Source organism: Rhipicephalus sanguineus, chromosome 2 (genome assembly GCF_013339695.2).
Source record: "Rhipicephalus sanguineus isolate Rsan-2018 chromosome 2, BIME_Rsan_1.4, whole genome shotgun sequence".
Classification (NCBI taxonomy): Eukaryota; Metazoa; Arthropoda; class Arachnida; order Ixodida; family Ixodidae; genus Rhipicephalus; species Rhipicephalus sanguineus.
Genome location: NC_051177.1, coordinates 135,195,335 through 135,214,815, shown reverse-complemented (window position 1 = coordinate 135,214,815; position 19,481 = coordinate 135,195,335). Strand labels below are relative to the sequence as shown.

Here is a 19,481-nt window from a genome sequence, read left to right as displayed (position 1 = left end):
AACAGCGCGCTCTTTTCGCAAACGCGGCCGCTGCTGCGAGCGAAATGACCTTGTTACGTCCCGCTCCAGCCCACCAGGCGCCCCTTCTTTCCTCGAGGTAAGCGCACGAAGGCGACCACACCCTGTAGGGCGAAGAGCAACGGCGTTCGCAGGCGCGGGGCTACAATCTCTAAAGCGCGCACCTCGCGCCATCTATGTGGTGACTAAGAAAGCATGCTGAAGTAAATGGTGTATATAAATAGCTTGCCGTTACCAAGCAGGAAGACGGCACTGTTCGTGGCCTAACCCAATAAAGAAAAAAAAAACTGTTCGTGGCCTAATCGTCTAACGCCGCGCGCAGCGAAGCGACAGGGCGCCCGTTCGATTCTGCGCGTCGGAAAGTTTTTCTGAATTATTTTGCTTGCTGGCTTATATATATATATATATATATATATATATATATATATATATATATATATATATATATATATATATATATATATATGTGACGGCGGCGACGGGGACGGCAAAAATCAGCCGAGACTGTCCATATAATTGCTAAAAATAAACTTGGTGGCTGGTTAATGTTAACGCATTCAGCGAGATGACAGATGGCGAAGAGCCAGGTGATAAATCGGCGACCTTAATCGCGCATAACAAGCAAGGCAAGCAGCCATGATTGAGTAGGGAGTTGCTGCTGGACTGATATTTGACATCATCAACGGCAAAAAAAGCAAGGTAACTTATTACGCGGCTATATAAAGTTCGACGCTACACTGAGTGATATCGGTCAGTAGCGCAGAGCCTGAAATTTTCTTGGTATGAAACATTATCTGTCAGTTGCTGTTCTCTGCTTTCTTCTAATAGGTAAGTGCTATTACGTTTCAGTTCCGATGCTTTTATCTGCACTTGAGGTGCCTGATTTATTACTTTCTTTTTTTTTTACTTCCCTATATCTGTTGTCCCTGAATATGGTGTTCGTTCTAAACGGTACTTACTGACTCTTAGAGCAGCCGTCCATCGATAAAAAAGCTACTTCATACCAGATGGTTAACATCGTGTAGCGAGAGCAAATTATTGGGTAACTACGCAAGCTGAGGTTTCTGTTGTCAGAATATGCATTGGCTATTGATTTCACTAGCAAGCACAATATCTCGCATGAAAAAATCACAGGAAAGCATTAGCGAATCACATTTGATGACTGCCCATGCCAGCGTTGTGAGCCCTCCTGGTTGACACAATTCTGGTGTGATGAACATTACAAGTAAAATTGATAAAACGCATCGTGTTCTTTTTGCGTATTTGAGGTAACAAAGCATACTGCAGATGTTATAATACTGCAGTTTGTTACAAGGTCAGCATCGAGTTTGGACGGGTAAGAATACACGAGGCTGAGTGCATAAAATTTCTTGGTGTCTGGTGCCACCAGATCCTTTCCTGGAACATACATGTGTCAAGGTTAGCATCTGAAATTAGCAAAAGTGTAGTCTGTCTCTACAAGGTAGCTAGTCTGGTACCCGTGTGGTTGAGACTGCAGATGTATTATGCGCTTGTATATTCTAAACTAACCTATTGCATTCTGGTATGGGGGACAACTACGACTATTACCTATCAGAAACTACAGGTATTCAAAAGAGAGCTTTGCGGTGCATTCATGGTTACGTCGGCAGACCCTACGATTTTTCCACTTTGCTATTGTCTCATCATTATGATTTGCTTAAAGTGAACAAAGTCTACCTTTTTCGTCTGTTGCAGCACATTAAGGCCAATCAACTACACAATGAAAACATCACTTTTTCTAATTATGCAAATCATTTTCGGAAACTAACCCACTGGGTCCCTAAAACTCGTACTAATTACGGGAAAAAATTAACTTATCAGATAACTGTGGTCATTATTAAAATGTCGACAAATGTTAATTTTAATGTTTCACTGAAAATGTTTAAAAAAGAAACAAAGAAATATTTACTCGACTCTGGTCTACCTTTTGTATATTATGATTTTCATCGTTGTATGCTTAATAACGTTTTTACACTTGCAAATGCAACTGATTTATGCATTTATTGTGTTATATTTGCAGTTATGTTTCTGCGTTAACTGAAATCAAACTTACAAGGGAGCCGATGCCTTTGTGAGGCATTCAGCCTTTAGCCCCGGCTTCCTCCTTTGTTTGAAAAAAAATAAAACATCACTTCACTTCACAATATGGGCGCAAAAACAGCGCACATGAAGTGACAAGCTGATACTGCTCGCTCAGCTGTTGCACGAATTGCACAGATTGCATGGAGTTCCTTTTCATATGACGTACTCTCACACACGCCTTTTGTCGTTGATACAGCGTTCCACGCGCGTGATGCTATAAGATGTTAGCGCTCATCCATATTATGCAGAGATTAACGGTGACATCTACCTAGACAACGATGGCATAGTTCTGCTTGGAGTGTGTATAATTATTCTCTAGATATAGCTTGATATTTGGAGCGCTATTATACTAGTGAAGCACCTAATCCTTGTAGCGTTCTCTTCGGCTGAACTAAAAAGAATCAGGCAAATTTGCGCAACTTCCAAAATGCACCAGCCCTGGCCAAAGTTTAATTTAGCGTCTTAGTGCAGGAAGTGTCAACTTAGAGATGCTTGCGCTGTAGAAGTACTTTGATTGTGCGCTAGTGCGACATGATGCCCCCTAGCAATGCGACACGCAAGCAAACTCCTGCTCAACAGAAGGTATTAACTGTTTCGTGGCCGTGGGAAAACTGGCCACATTTTGAATGTTTTAGTAATTGTATTTTTTTATAAATAATATGATATATACAGTGTAATATTATATATAAATATGAAGCTAAGTGATCGTACTTTTTAATTGTATTACTTCGAAAAACTGATAATGAGGTATATATGCAAGAACGTTTATGAAAGACTAAATTTATGGAACACTCCACAGAACATTTTTAATGTTGCACCCCTAACAAGAAAGAGTAAAAATGAAAAATAATCTGAGATATACAATATATTTGCTCAACAGCTTTCTATATTAGAGGAAATGAGGAATGATCTAGCTCAAAAAGCATGTGAGTTACAACAGAAAAAAATTTAGCGCTGCAAAGTTGAGGACAAACTTGAGTATCTTCCAACTAGCCCCCACTGAAGGTCTTCTGAATGAGTTACAAATTTCTTTGTCTGCCCAATGAAGACTGCATTATTCCAGGTGGTTACATGTTTATATTATTTCCTTTTGTAAATTCTTTATACGCAGCAATATAATAAACATAATTGTGAAGAGCGCTAAATTTGACATTGAGCAATTGGTATCTTATCAAATTTTGCTAAATAGCAGCACAGAAAAAAATCAGATACCAAGAGATAGCACTAAACACGGCAACAAAGCATCATAAAGTATGGATTCAGCGAACACAATAAAAATATTTCAATTGTGAGCTACAAAACGGACAAGTTTTGATGTCTGACATTATCGAAATTGGTGGAACCATGTCTGAAGGTTCTAACATATCAAAAAATTTCTTTTTCGAAGGTTGTTGCCCCACTGGGCAAAAGAGGCATTACAAGTGGCATTTGTCCAGCCGTCAAGTTTCTTGTACTCTTAGCAGTATTTATATTTTATCCGCTTCATCAATCGGTAGGACTTGCTCTCAATGTACTTGTTTAGGGGAGGTGTAGTCGTGGAAGTTCGACGATGCCCATCTAGATTAGCAGGCAAATGAATTTCATCATCTCTGCGGCCGTGGCCAATTCCCAAGAACCACCATTTTTGGCATAAGACAGCGTCTACAGGATAAGCAACCATACACACTCATTTTTATTAACACAAATCCTCTTTAATACATGCGCTGTGAAAGAGATGCCCCAAACACCGATTTTCCTCGGGGCATAAGCCACTTCACTGGCTGAACATTACTGTCTACTGGTTGAAGGTTATGCCACCAAGTTTTCACCGTATACTGTTGAGACACTACAAATACAGGATATAAAAGTGCCAACACCCTCACGACATTACAATCTGAGTAAAAAATTGAAGTGCCAGAAAGCGTAAGGTACTGATCAGCACTTGACTGCGATCCGGGCTCATTCTACGGCTTTTTCTTCCGAACTATATTGTCATGATTTGATATCATCCTCAGAGTCACTTCTGCTAGAAACAGCAGAAAAATTACTTGTGGACGCAACAGAATGCTCCAAGCAAGGACATTTGTGAGAGGGTCTCGCTGCCATTTCGCCTGTCATTTTAGCGAACAAACCAAGAGAACCGCTATCTTTGAGTCGCTGTTAAATATTGCTGCCGCTCGGGAAAAACTATGCAGGAGACGAAACATTCGGGCTTACAGAATGTGCTAAATTGTGCAACTAGTTCATAGGAGCTACCGCACTTTTAGATTCTCGTTCGGTGCATTAGGGTCACCGGTGACGCACGCTCTCTAGGCGTGGTCCCGAAAGAGCTAAAGAACGTTGCAGCAGATCCACCGTGCCTTGTTGGAATGCACATAACATGAAGCTTCATTTCACCGCCTACATATGCCGTTCTTTATGCGCACGAAGCTTCCATTGCCGAATCATCTGTTGATCTGCCTAATCTCAGGTTGTTGAAAACTACAATTCATCTTTAAACTTGACTCAGTTTAGAGGAGTAGAAAAAGTCAGACTGGGTTGGGTGCCATTGATGTACGGTTGCCTTTACAAATACCCGGGAGTGTAAAGAAATGGTTGGCGGCTTTTTGCACCTTCAACTAGGTGCAAGGGGAACATGTGAATGACGTCGCCTGTAGAGGAATAAATACGCGCAAGTAGCTTTAAAATGCGTAATTCACCGAATTGGAGATCATTGGTAATGTCTCGTCCTGCAGTGGACATAAAATAGCATTGGGATGCTGAGGTCTCAGTATAAAGCTACGTAATGTGTCGAAGTCCTTCAAGTGCATATACTAGGTGTCTTCAATAAAAGTATCCAACCTTCGGTCAGCAGAAGCACATCTGTTGACTAGAAGGTACAAAACCCTCATCACCTTCCAAGTAGTCTTCTCGGCAATGCACACACATCTCCAGCACTGACCTCACTGTTCGAAACAGGCATGGAACGCATTTTTGTAGGTGTGATAAGCCGGCCCATCTCATTCCGTATCATGCCTCCTTATAACGCGAACTGGTTTCCTTTCAGCGGAATGTTCCGCGTTGGAAACCGAGAAAAGTTACACGGATCCATGTCGGGGCCGTAGTCAGCCTGAAGAATTACAGGAAAGATGTCTTTAGTGAAGCAAACGTGAATCAGGCGCGAATGGGCGGATGCAGTGTCGTGGTGGAGCTGCGAAGTTCTTGTTCAGCACAGATTTGATCAGTTGCGCCGCACGGAATTTAAAAAAGAGTTAATGTATTCATTCAGTGGCACTTTATGTCATTCGCAAGTTCTAGGAATGCGAGGAGACAGAAGCATCACAAGACAGCGGGGTTATTGTGTTGTCAGTTTTAGGCACGCTCAATCAACGCTACATTGAGGCTTAGGCACCTTTCTGAAATTTCATACAATCACGTGCGTTGTATATGCTTGTGCGGGCTAGGAAACCTGTGTAGAGGACAACCAGGCGGTAATTGACATGGCGCGATTTGGTGTACGCTGCGGCAGTGCGGTTGAAGGGGGAGAGAGTGATCACAGGGGAAATTCGAGTAAACGTACCGGGGTGGTCAAAAAATTGGGGGACACTTAAGCTTCGCCTTTAAAGGGACCCTCCAACACTTTTCCAGACCTCATTGTTTTAGATTTTTTGCTTTCGGGTTGCGTAGACTGAAGGCTGAAGAGATTATTGCAGTAAGAACGGCAGCGATAGGGGCACACAGTCCGAAGTTATTCGGCCTAGAACACTCAAAATACAATAAAATGGACGCCTACCCTCAACTCGATTTTCGCGGGGTCACCTGACCACGTTTCACTCTCCCTGTGACGTCGGATGGCGCCCCAATGAAATGAACTGAAAGATCCTGCGTACGGGAAGCTTGCATACCATGTTGCCCGTTATTTCAAAAGTAATGAGGACGCCGTTGCGATAGTAACAAACATCGTGGTGCATTAAGAGTGAACTGCACGTGCGAAACGAGGCAGATCGCGAACGCCTCTATCATGTTTTGTAGTTTTAGTCATCTTTCTTGTTGCGACGGCGTCTATATCAACGCTCTTACAATTTTTTCCCTTCAGTTTCTTCAAACTACGGCGCCTGGAGCGTCCCCAGCGCGTTTCCTCCAGCGCCATGGCGTTCGGCGGATTCTTTGCCGGGCGCTGCAGTTTTAAAGCTGAAAAAGTCTAAGATCGTTCGTCTAGTTGGTTTTCAGTGAAAAACGCATGCTAAAGAAAAACTAAACCCAATATTAATCACTTTTGTGATGCAACGCCGTTATTAATTCTAACGTTACATTTATCCAATCACAGTCCAGCGCTCATCTTCGTCATTTCCGCGCGCAATAGTTCTGGCGAGTGCCACTACGCGTTGATGCGGTCGGCAGCGATGTAGGCGCTTTAAAAAAAGTGTTGGAGGGCTCCTTTAAGAGTTGAACGCGGTAGCGATATCCTGCCCCTAGAGCGCACTTCGAACACTACGAGTGTTTAACAGAATGCGCGCACTAAGATGCGTGCCTTATGAAATGGGTAGCATGCTTTAAACCAGGAGCAATTATGCGCGAGAAACTTTTTCGAAGTTGCCATGCACCCACTACGTGGTCTTAAGGGGAATATGCACAGTAGTGTGTGCCTTATATAATGGGTGACTGTCTTTAAACCACCAAGTCGTTATGATATTGGCAAGGTGTGACGCCCGATGGCAATGTACGCTTCTACCACGCAATATTACTGCGATATTACATCTCGTACTGTGACGCCTGTATACAGGACGCGTATTTTTGGGAAGCATGAAAGTTACTTTCAATGCAGCTCCAAGCAGAGGCGTGGTTGTGTGGTAGAACACCTGCTTGCCACGCAGACGGCCTGGGTTCGATTCTCACTCGGACCCGACATTGTTATTATTTGTTTAATTTACAGCTTTTTCGATTTTTCGGTCACGGACAAGATGAGTTTTCGCTCACAACCAACGGCGCCGACACCGACGCCGACGGCGGAATTTCTGCGATGATACTCTTAAAGTGGCATTTTCAGAAGTGTTATGTTCCTACTCAATAATTTCAAATCAATAAGCATTTATAACAAGCGACATGATATATGGGAGGAGTGCGCGAATATTCAGCAACGACCTTATTGAAAGCAATGTAGTGTTCGAAGTCTAGTAGCCTGGTTTTTCGAGGATATTATGCTTATGCAGGATAAAATAACCATGGCAAATTGCCTTTCAGAGCTCGAAATGGGGCACCCAGTCGAGAAAACCCCACATCAGCTGCAACAAGATAGAAACAAACACCCGAACGTATCGGTAGAAGAGAGATGTAAGTATGAGTAGCGTTAAGCACCCCGACTATGTTAAAGTTATTGCTGAACACTAATCCAGCATTTGCCTGGTATTGGTATTATACTGATTCATTATTGTTCGTGAATTTATTACATATTTCTCTTAATATCGGTAAGCTAGATAGAAGCAAGTACTTATGCTGTGCGCTATGACTGTTTTTTTTTTGCTGAAGCTGGGTCTATTGCAAAGCTTGGTCCTAAGGATCGAGATCCATCCGTGCCATTTTGTTGCGCCTTCTTGCAAACGGGTAATCTTGAGACGCACCAATATACATCGCGCAAAAGTTAGGCCTGCCTGCAACTTTATTTTCGAAAACCGTAGAAATGGTTCGTTTATTAGAGGAGAATACTAAGTATATCTGCAAAATCGAGCTATACCTCTGAGTGAAATATTGATGGGGTCAACATGATATGTGAGGTGCTGATGCTTCACTATCCACATATTTTGTTACCTGTGTAACTGCCCCAACTCCAGCTAACAAGAGGTAGTAGGTGAACGCCAAGGCGTAGTGCAGCCTCACCGAAACGCGTGTATACCACGGTTCAACTGTTGTGTTGGTGCAGCGCTCGCAAGGACGAGTGCGAAGACTCAGAAATTAACTTGATATTGGCTGAGTGGTAAGTGTCGTTTTTAGGGAAATTGCATTCGTATACACGTGTTCAACAATATTTGCTAAAAAGGGGAACATTGACAAGAGCATTAGAGATGAAAGCTGGCTCAGTACCACAGTTATTTGGGAAATCCTGTTCAGACACCTAAATTCGACATCACCTAGAAAGATGGGCTGTAGGTTCAGATAACTATCCCCTCGCTGTCTGATATGGCAATCCTCGATGAACTGCCTCGCAAAATGTTGCCCCTTGCGAGATGGCACCATTGTATACAGAAAGATATGTAAAAAACCACATTCCCTAGAGTAAAAAAACGAACAATAGCATTCGCCTGTGATAATAGGCGTTGTTTTTCTCACACTAAAATCATCTTGCATCTGACGTTCTGCTCACCGTATGTTTTATCGCATGATCGCTGTGCCTATTACAGTATGGCTTCCTCGTAATCTACATATTTGAAAGTATGTGTTAAACCAAAATGGGCGTAAACGCCACCACAACCATTGACCTTTTTTCTCGATGCTATTTGTTACTTTTGCGCACAATTACTTAAGCCTATGCATTCACAGAAAGGTCAAGCCTACACCGTACTCTTTGGCTACGGTTTTTGCGCCTCGTGCCAATCTGTCAGCTTACATTGTATTAACGCTAAATTTTGTTCCCATGGGCCGTTCGCCAACTGCAGCGTGGTTCTCTTTTGCATTCAAAGGCATCCCCATCTTTACGCAGTGCTTGGGCGATAACGTGCACTGGAAGACCCGCTATTGTTATTTCTCAACTTGTTATCTGAAACTAATTGGACCGCCATCTTGACATTTCCGTAACGCGGAAAGAACTCATCGAAAAATATTGCACCGCGCTATTATTTTAACAGCGATGCAATGTAGCAAAAGGTTTCTTGTGAGTCGATCACACAAAACTATTACTTTCTTTACGGGTATGTAGCACTGTGCGGCTATCTGTGAACGAATAGAGAGAGAAGGGAAGAAAGGAAAAAGACAGGAGACGGCAAGAAAGATAGAAAGAAAGATAAAGAGAAAAATTCTAGCCGAAAAAGATTCTTCGCGAGGCGGGATTCGAAACCACACATCCTTGATCCAAAGGCGAGCGTCCTAACCACTCTGTCATGCAGGCACGTAAGCAGAGCATAGCATACCCTTCTATAGTGTATTGTAGCAAGGGGGCGGGGAAGAGAAGCGAGCGTGAGGAGAAATATGATTGCGAGAAAGAGAGAAGGAGGAAGGGAGATAGTAAAGCGTAGCACAGAATGAATGAGAAAGAGGGAAATAGAAAGAAAGAAATGTAGAAAGAGAAAGAAATTTACACATACTGAGAGAACACCTATGAAAGAGAGAGAAAGAAATATAGAGAAAAAAGATATAATGAAATAGGAAGCAAGCACCGCGTCGTCTAGCGACCAGATACCGCATGACCTGGCCAAGCCGCCCATGCGCAGTAGCCAAGCCACGCCCACCAACGGAGACATCGCGTACAGCATCCGCTCTATAGTTCATAGCCTGGCTGCGTACTCCTGAGCGAGCAAGTAGACCAACGCCGCATCATCCAGCGCGCGGTCGAGGCTGCGGTATCCCAAGGGATCCCCGCCGACTTACTCTAAGCCAGCGCAAAGAGTCTTCGCAGTGGTCCCCACTTTTTGTGCGTAATAAAGAGTACACCACCACCGCGCTTCTCGAAGCTAGACGTGGCGGTCGATGGAGCATACGAACGGCGATGGATTCGTGCTTCGTTGTGCAAAGCTTGGCGCGACTTAGTGCAAACTGCCCCCAATTTTTTTCTTGAAGGAGCAAGTGTGAAGTTGATCAGATGCTTCCTTGTGTGTCGAGGCTATCTCCAGTAAACAATTGTCGGTGAAAATGCAACGACTGGTATGCGAAATGGAGAGTTCCGTCCTTAATCATCTTCACTGAGAAGTACAGTAAACGCGCGCTTTAACGAAACGCTTTCGGATGGTTCACTGAACACTGGCAATTATAAACCAAATAAAGAAAGCACCTTAAAAAATGTAAACATGTTGTTGCCCCCGTGTTCCCTAGGGCCATTTTTAGGACGCCGTCTATACGCACAAGCAACTTGTTTTCAAAAATTGCAACTTGATAGAGATAATTATCCGTCAAAATCGAAGACTGTCTAGCGAACTGACGACCAACGGCCGCTCCGACAACTTTTCCGGAAAGGGCGACGGATAGCGGCGCCGACAAGACGGCAACCGGCTTACGCGAAGAGCAGGCGGTGATTTCAAGCGGAGATCGGAAGCCGGAGAATGGTTTCTCACCGTCCCGGGCATTTCGTCAGACGTGCTTCCTGTGAATGTGTATGCACGCGTAGCGTGAGGCCAATCAGATGTAACCGATCGATCGTACCTCAATAGAATGCGTTGCTGGGAGAGTTGGTGCATTGTCTGAAAATAAAAGCAGAGCGCAGAAAAGATGGGACACAAGAGACAAGAAGACGGGACGGGCGCTTACTACCAACTGATTTTATTACGAAAGAATTGAGGGAAAATATACAGAGTGTACGTCACAAGCGCGCCTGCGCCCACAGCGCAAAGCTAATCATCAGAAAATGTACTGCATATTACGGCAAAGCAATCGAAATTCCCGCTCCTGCAAACACACTGATGTCTGGCTGACGCAATCTGCGCCCTTCATTTTCATGTAGAACGCCTCCAACAGTTCACGAGCAACCGTTTCTCTGCTTCGTCCCAGTACCTACAAACGAGCAAACAAAGGCACACAGCCACACACTGCACAGTGCGCAGGAAGGTGCGCGCCCTTATTATTTGTGAGTAGTGTGACCGCACAATCCACGTAGCGCCTATTGTGCTTGATTCCACAATTCGTCTTTTTTACCTCACCGGAGATGCGCGCACACAGCTTCGACAGCTTGCGCGGCGCTGAAAAGACGATCGGCACATTGTGCCTATTTGCCACTTTCTTGAGGTTATGCGCTATTTTGTGGATGTAGGGGATCACCTCAGGCCTCATGTCGTTTTTGTGTGTGGCTTCCCTCCTGCCCTGGCATTTCACCTTCTGAAGCAACGACCCCGCAGTAGTCACCAGAAGAGGGTCTGAATAGCCTGACGACCATAGTCGTTGCACTTGCTGGTAAAAACTGCCGGGGCTGCATGGACGCAAGACTTTTGGAGAGCGGATTCTAGACACATGAAAGCAATTGCTCGTTTCACAGTCTTTGAATGAGCCGAATCAAGCGGTAGCAGTGGTTTGCAGGAGCGTGGATTATAGGCCCAACATACATGCGAGCGTGACAGTGTCAGCGTCAAATCTAAATACTGCAACTTTCCTTCTGCAGAAATCTCGTTTGTGACCGTTGCCACACACGAACCGATGCATATCCCACGTTTCTGCACGTAAAATTTGCCGTCGAAGGTCGCAATGGTGGAGCCTAAATAAATCTCTAAAAGCGACATAAAGTTCTGAACTGTTTTTCCAGCTCTATTTTCAGTGTGGAAATAGCATTTTATCGCCTTACCCTACACTCTAAGAAAAAAAAGAGTATGCGTGACTCTTTTCAGAGAGTTCTGAATTGCCACGTATAGGACTCACTTTATGTAGTAACGGTGACTCTCTTGGTGGGTCAGGGTCGGCTCACTCTAGAAGAGCCCCTCACCCTCTAGGAAGAGTGGAAAGACTCTCATCCGAAGGATCACATTACCACTTATAGGGAGTCAGACGACTCTCGCCGGTAACACTCCTACGCGGGTCAAGTGACCCACACCGAAGCGTCAAGCGACTGCACAAGTATCTTAAGCTTCTCATTTGACCCTTGCTCTACTTTTGCGCGACTACTGCTGAAAATAGTTGAGTATTCATTTTAAGCAAGCCCAATAATACTTGCCGTTCTGCCCAGCGACTGGAAAAAAATAATAGTTCAATTTTAGCATTATTTTAATAAAACTCGTCAAAACAACACATATTTTCCAGCAAAGTTATATAGAAAGCGCGAAAAGATGGCCTTTGATTTCCAAATAAGAAGTTTGGGTATTCCTCATTTACATGCTTCTATGAGTATAGCCAACTAAAATGTGTGCCTGATGTGCATAGTGCCGATATGGTGCAGAATAAACTTCAGAAATGGGCATCATGTTTCAATCTTTCTTCCTTATGATTAAGAATAAATCAAAAAGTGGTGACGGCTGGAGGCATCAGACTTGTGGCTTGCTAGGTTGTCACTCCTGTTCAACGTGAGCACCGTGAAAAACGCTATCTGAAAAGCAGAACGTGATTATGATGAGAAAATGAAATTACAGTAAAGGTTTACGAAACCTACAAAATAAGTGGGTCACAGACACAATGAAGGCTCACAACAAAACAACAAATGCAAACACGTATGGTAAGGAACCAAGTTTTTTTGCCGTTACACATCTTGCGAATGGTACCTTTTGTAACACGTCACTTGGCGACAAACTTGCAGCACAAGATGATGTGAATCTCTTTTAAACAACAAACAAAATTGCTTTAGGCTCCTCTGCGTGGGTGCCACTCACCTCTTTTCCTACGTCGTCTTGTCCAACCAAAAGAAATGTAGGACCGACTGCCTCGTTGACAGGGCGAATGCCGCTGTTGATTTTCCCATCACGAGCGGTAGGGCGCCAGACCAGAGCGGCACCTTCGTTTCCCCGAGTGTGGCTGTCAACTGGAGTGAAGAGGCGGGAGAAGTGATCCGGGATTCTTGGAATAACCAAAACACAAACATTATTTGTATTTAAAACCACCATTTGTTCAACACACCGTTATTGTACACACATCTGCCACGAGTGTTTAGTTCAAATTCGGCAACGAAAACAAACTTTCACGTAAAAGGCAGCGGGAACCTCGTCTCGCAATGGGCACTGGCTATACACGAATGAAAGAACTTCTTTTCTGAAAAATCGCTTCAAAATTTGGTTTCAGAATAAACACGGTTCTGTGCCGGCTTACCCCGACACCCAAGCACATCCTCCGGCAGTCAAAGGCACGCCGTGAACGGTTAGTGACCGCATGTTTTACAAACGTAACCTATACTCAGATAAAGACATGCGAGTACGAGGGCCCGAACGACACCCAGCGCGTGCGGAGCCGTCTACGTCGAGGTCAGACATGTAATATGCTAGAATTAGCACACATAACTGCCACAATCACGTACACTCACTTGATTCTGTTATAGCGTCATCGCAGATGTTGGCAAACCATGAAAACAGCAAAGAGTATAGAACGAAAAAAGTGCACGGCGGCGGCCGCATCAACTGGCGCCGTCGAAAGTCTAGCATTTTCGCCTTAGCGGCGAGGCGTGTGCAACTTGAATGACTACCACGTACGTTCTGAAAGCCACCGTACTATATCTGCACCTCAAACTACCGTCTTTAAGCCAACAAAAACCATTGTATATAGTGCGTCGGAGCGTTCTGTACACATGCTTTTTTTTCACGTTCCACGCGCGGAAGCACGCAGTCCACTCAAGGTCGGTGGAAATGTTCTTATGAAGTAGACTAAAGTTCATCTCAAAACGACACCTTGCACCTTCAGTAGTGCAGGCACAACGTGCGATCAGCAAGAAATGAGCCTTGATAATTGTTTGCATCGCTCACTTTATGGGAGCTTGTACAGCAACGCGCATAACTGTGGCAACTCGTTAACTGACAGCTTTAGTTGGGCATCCGCAACAGCCCCGCGGACACAGGCTGCTGTTGGAAATTGCTGGCAGATAACTTCCGCAGAGCTGCTGCAGACGCCCAGCTAAAGCTGTATAATTAGTAAATAAGAAAGCAGTACACTCATCATTAACTGGCGCCCGTTGTCCGTATCCGCAGCTCCATGAATATTCCGCCCTCCAAGTGTCACTTCGTGCACGGAGCCGGCGTCAACACCACCGAAGACGCGCATGAACATGAAACTGATGAAACCGAGGAAACTTCAAGACGCGCAACACGCGCAACGAACGATAGACGAGGAGACTGAGACTACTGAGAGAGAGGCAGAAGCGGCACGCCACCCCGGCGCCAACCCCGTCTCCGTCGGCGAGCAAGGTGCCACAACGGCGCCCTAGGGCAAGCGTGCGATATGTATGGCGTATACGGTGGCTCTTTCATGACGGAAGCCAATCGAAACGCGCTTCAGGAGCGTCCAGTGACTCCTTTCGAAATGCTAACTCTTTTTCTCTGCCTGTACCTTCCAAAAGGGGTCACATGGACGCCTGAAGAAAGTCACGGTTCCATGACACTCTTTTGACTCTTTTCTTTCTTAGAGTGTAGTGCAATGCGCATGCCACTAGTGCACGTCTTCTGCCCTCCCTGTGCACAGGCGAGTTTCCATGCAGCGACGCGTAGGTGCAGCTGGTGCTGACCTGTGCGCGATAGCAACTGGCACGGGGTCTTGTCTTTTGGCCTGAGACTCGGTGAAAGTTTTCGGCGAAATACCGGCAAGTAGGTGGCTCTGGCGAAGTCCGCACTGTTGTGGCTTCGTGGTACATCAGATTCGTACATCCCGCACCTCCACGACTCTGTTACGCCCTCGTAAGGTCGTTCATTGACAATCGACGCAGCTGCAGCCTCAGTGATCTTGAGCACGTGCAACCACTCCCAACAATGAGTATTGTTGGGTGTGGTTCAGCTAACTTTCTGTCCCTAAAACAAGAAAAGAAAATGCACTACGTACCGGCGCTACTCCACCCCAAATACCTATTCCTTTCGTCTGCACTTAATGTTCTTGATCATCCCAAAATTCGTATTTTAGGTTAACAGACACCTCAAAAAATATCCCGGAAAAACGCTAAATTAGCTGCAAAATTGCGTAGAATGAGTCTGCTATCATAGCAGTTATCACCATTTGCATCATTTTTAAAGCGCAGCTCTCAGGGAACCCAATCACAAGTTTGGGCGCGATGATCGCGCGGCTGAGCTATGCGTTACTGGGGGCAGACGCTGCCCACGAAGGCGGTTTGTCGCCGGATTTGCCAGTGCTGGCTGCCAGGACACGTGCGCGCATGCCCTCCTTATTTGGCCCAGAGCACTGCTGGTCAGCAATAGTCACGTTGTGACGCACCACAGATGCAATCCGAAAGCTGCGCGCTTGCACGGAAGAGTGAGAGGCAGTGTTGTGGCTATGGATGCCCCCAGCTGCGATAAGATCAGTGGCGCCACTCGACGTTGCTTTGGAAGCCCGTTCGAGCGTTGAGCAATGCCGCCGTTGTTGGCTGGCGTCCGCGTAACCGATACAGTGAACGAGGACGAATGAGAGCGAACGCAGTCTGTCAGTATCACGAACCACTGGCCTCTAAGCTCGCTTTCTTCCTCCGTCACGCGCGCGGGTGCCTCGGTCGGCCCTCGTGCGCAAGCAGGGCTGCCACGTGTACTGCGGCTGGCTTCGCTTGTCGTAACGCGGTTGCCGGCGTTTCGCTTGGTTTCGCGACGCATGCAATGTAGAGTAGTGTGCGTAGCACTGGAGCGCTGTCAGTGGCTCGCTAGGTTCGCGATGTCTGCTTTGCAAAAAGGGGTGTGCGTAGCACTCGAACGCCGGTAGTTCCTGTGGCAACACGCAACAAATGTTACATTGGTACAACTGTGGACAGCCAAAACTTCAAACGCAGTTGGTGTTGCCCAGCACGAAGCTTCACTAAGAACTTGCACTAAAGAGCATCGTAATTGTCGGTGAATTTTTTTTTCTACAAGAACCCTACCCGTTCCTGGGTAGATATAAACTGTCAATCACCTGTGGCGCACACCCGTACACCGAGGCCCGTGGTGAACAGGCATCTGCCACACGTGTATGGAGGAAATGGTTTGACGATGTACGCGACAGGATTTTCACGTTATTCGTGTCACGACCCGACAAGCATATTCGTTAAATCATCTTACCCTGCCATGCCAATTTTGCTCTACACTAATACAAATTTGTTCTACACCAGACGTAAGCGGCTAGATAGAGAGATAGATAGACACGTCGGCAGAAACGCTCAAAGTGCCAGCAGATCGCTGAGAAATGCTTCGCATTTAATATTCTGCTTTTGACATTGTTGTTAGGACACACAACCAACCCTACAATCACAATTGACGTTACAGAAGCGCTGCCACAACTGATGCTAAACAACCGCCATCACAACTGGCAATGTTATGTAATTACATTGCCAATTAATTATTTGGCAATGTAATTAACATTCATTCACGCTCTCTACGGCATGGTTCGTTGTTGTGGGTCGTTGCCGAACGTTTGGTTGCTTGCGTGATGTCTACATTTAGGTCGCCAACTGACGATAAGTCATTCTCTTTTTTACCCACGCAAAGTTTGCGTGAAATTTTAAATGTCTATTTTGAATGCGCCTGAAATGACATAAACTCTAAAGGTTAGCGTTCTATCACGCAGTGCAAATTGCCACATACCCCGGGCCATTGCTCGGGACAGATGACTACATGACCTACATGATAGGCCTGCCATCCCGTGTAGATAATGGCATGTGCCAAGTTTACGAAACCACCACGAGAAAACGCAGGTGTAGGAGGATTCCATAGATAGATAGATAGATAGATAGATAGATAGATAGATAGATAGGTAGATAGATAGATAGATAGATAGATAGATAGATAGATAGATAGATAGATAGATAGATAGATAGATAGATAGATAGATAGATAGATAGATAGATAGATAGATAGATAGATAGATAGATCACTATGCTACAGCTTGACAGCAGCCTATGGCCAGAACACAGAGAACACGTGCTTATAGTCACTTATTAAGTATATCTTAGGTGCAAACAACTTTAAAAAAATGGCCGCCTATCTGCGTGCTACGCTGCAAATCCCGCCGAAAGACGATAGACGAGCGCTGCGTGAGATATGAGCGCCATCTGGCATACGTCGGGAAACATGAGTTTGTGCAGAGGGTTCCCTTCTTGCGTGACAGAGGGCGTTCGTCGCCGTCATAGCATCGCATTTTCAACGCAGCCGCATTTTCAGCGCAGCCTACTTAGGAAACTAGGATCTTTAGAATTAGGTATCTATGTATTTTCTCATAAAGGAACACCCCACCTCATCCTTACGTAGTGATGTTGCGCCTGAGATATGCGTAATGTTTGCTTTTTGATCGACAATGTGCAGAAGTATGAACCTACACACCAGTTCAAGACGGCTGGCCCTTGGGCAAGTTGTTCAACTTTGGCCGGGTGGCTGAACCAGATGACAGACAACCAGAAACACAGACAGACAGACCAAAATTTCTGCGTTTAAGTTCCCCAAGAAAGACTATAGTCTACAATTTACACGCTCTCCCGCTCAAGGGAACCATGAGGGGATGCGAAGCAGCATTGGGTCGCACACCAAGTTTCCGTTACGTTCACTCAGCGTTTCCGTTAGTGTGTGAGGTTCGTATTTAGTGTTTGTGTTATCATTATGTTGGTGCGTTGCTTTGCGTTAGCGCTTTCCGACGCTGACGCTTGGCTTCGACGTCGGCGTACCGGACCTCGGGGTTTCAAGCTCGACGTTCGTTGCCGTTTCGCTTGCGCGTCCCTGGACCGGCGTTCGGGATTACCTTGCCTGCGCTGCCGTTTGAGTTCGGCATCGCGAGCCCTGCGCTGCTGCTCCGCGACGATCTCGATCTCGGCAGAAGTTGCAGTGCTGCTGCAACTGGCGCCGACGTTCACGTCACAACTCATCTGAACGGGAGCGAAGCGAGAATGACGGAAGCCGACCGAGCACTCTCGCTTATATACACATGAAATGGGGAACGGAGAGGAGAGAGTGGGCTACAGGCTGAATTAGGCTGCGGCGCGGCTGCATCACGTGGGAGGAGAGGCTGCGCTGCGGTGCAGCGCGGGGCGGAGGAGAGGAGAAAAGGCGGCCGAACACCTGCGTAAAGGAGGAGTGGGAAAGAGAGTAAGCGCATGTGCAATGTAGCGCGGACGCCACCAACGCCACCGAACACAGCCGCGAGAAGAAGCTGCTTCGCATCCAAAATACACCATCTCCCGCTAAAGGGAACCGTGTGTGGATGCGAAGCAGCGGGGAGCCAGTGTCAGCGCTGACGTTGACACTGGCGCTGACGCTTGCGCTTTTTCTCGCGCCAACTCCGACACTCACGGTGGCGTTGACGCTGGCGCTCATCGCGGCGTTACGCAGGAGAGAAGGAGGCGCACACGCTCCATCATTTTATACCGCAGAATTACCGTGCCGTCCCGAGCGGGGTATGCAGCTGCCGCACTACCTGTCGTGTGCGCCGCTCCGTAGAGTAGTGGATTACTAGAGGAGAGATAGGGGGAGAAGACGCGCATGCGCAGCGAGAGGGAGGGACAAAGCCCAAGCCATAAGCTGCTTCGCATCTAACATCACCTGTGCAATGTTTGTACAACGGCATCCTCGTTCTTTTAATACCAAAATACTGAGCGGCAGGCGCCGTGCTAGAGTTCGAAAGTGTCAATTTTTATAACGACTGACCTATGAACCGAAGATTCCATGTATAAATAAACAGACAAACAATTGAACCATGAGCAGCTGCGTCCGCATGGAACATTTGTTTAGGTGTTGTAAAAGTTTATTAGCAAAAAAAAAATAAATTGCACGTATACAGCCGTAATTACATCTGTTGATGAACGCGAATACTACACGCCCGAAGCATTTAGCTAGTCAAGCAAGTTTTCTTGGTTGTAACCTCATTAATACAATCCGCTGACTATAGTAATATTAACAAAGTATATTCGTGGTTGGAAGTACATACCTGACAGTTGTTATAGATATTTTTTATTGTAAATTGAAATTAGTGACATAACAACACTACCTCTTTCTCCAGCAGCCCGGCGATACGACTGCCAAGAAAAAAGGGGAAGGTGCAAGGAAAATGGATGCGGACTCAGGAGTCCTCTAGATGGCACTTGCCCTGAGAATAGAATTTGCTGTACTTATACCCCAGACCCAAGCCACTTCCTAAATCCCAGGAAACTATGATTAAAACCATTTTTTGTTTCGTTTCGTGTTGTCAAATAAAGAGAAGTATATGTCTGGCAAACTTGTGTGAAATGCAAATATAAATATTGTTACAGGGTCGTGACGTCGACAAAGGTAGCAGTCAGCGTGTTAGATTAAACTCTTTATTTGGACGACCTTGTGGCCGGGAAACGGAAAGTCAAACTACAGCAATACACACTGTACACTGGTGGCGGCGAACAGTGCGTCGACCGATGAAAAACTGATCATCGCTGAGACGCGCCGTCTTTAATACATAACGCATCGAACATTCCAGCCTTATCGCTGGTGGTCGCGCAAGCTCTGGAATAATCTTTACTATTCGCGTCGTGCACCCAATCTTGACAAAATGATCCCCCTGCTACAATCGCAAAACTTCACAAATACTGCAGCGTGGTCAGCGCCGTGCGTTGCTGTCTTGGATAATTCCTGAGGCCCGTGTACTTTAATTTAGGTGCACGTTAAGGAACA

General features: G+C 45.8%; 1 long non-coding RNA gene across 1 annotated transcript; it reads left to right on the top strand.

Annotated features, from left to right (window-relative positions):
* The first annotated feature begins 764 nt into the window (after positions 1-764).
* LOC119381295 (uncharacterized) lies at positions 765-19,053 on the top strand. The gene is made up of 3 exons (XR_005181364.2): positions 765-846; positions 7,321-7,410; positions 18,838-19,053. It is a non-coding gene; the product is annotated as an uncharacterized LOC119381295 (long non-coding RNA).
* Positions 19,054-19,481: the final 428 nt, after the last annotated feature.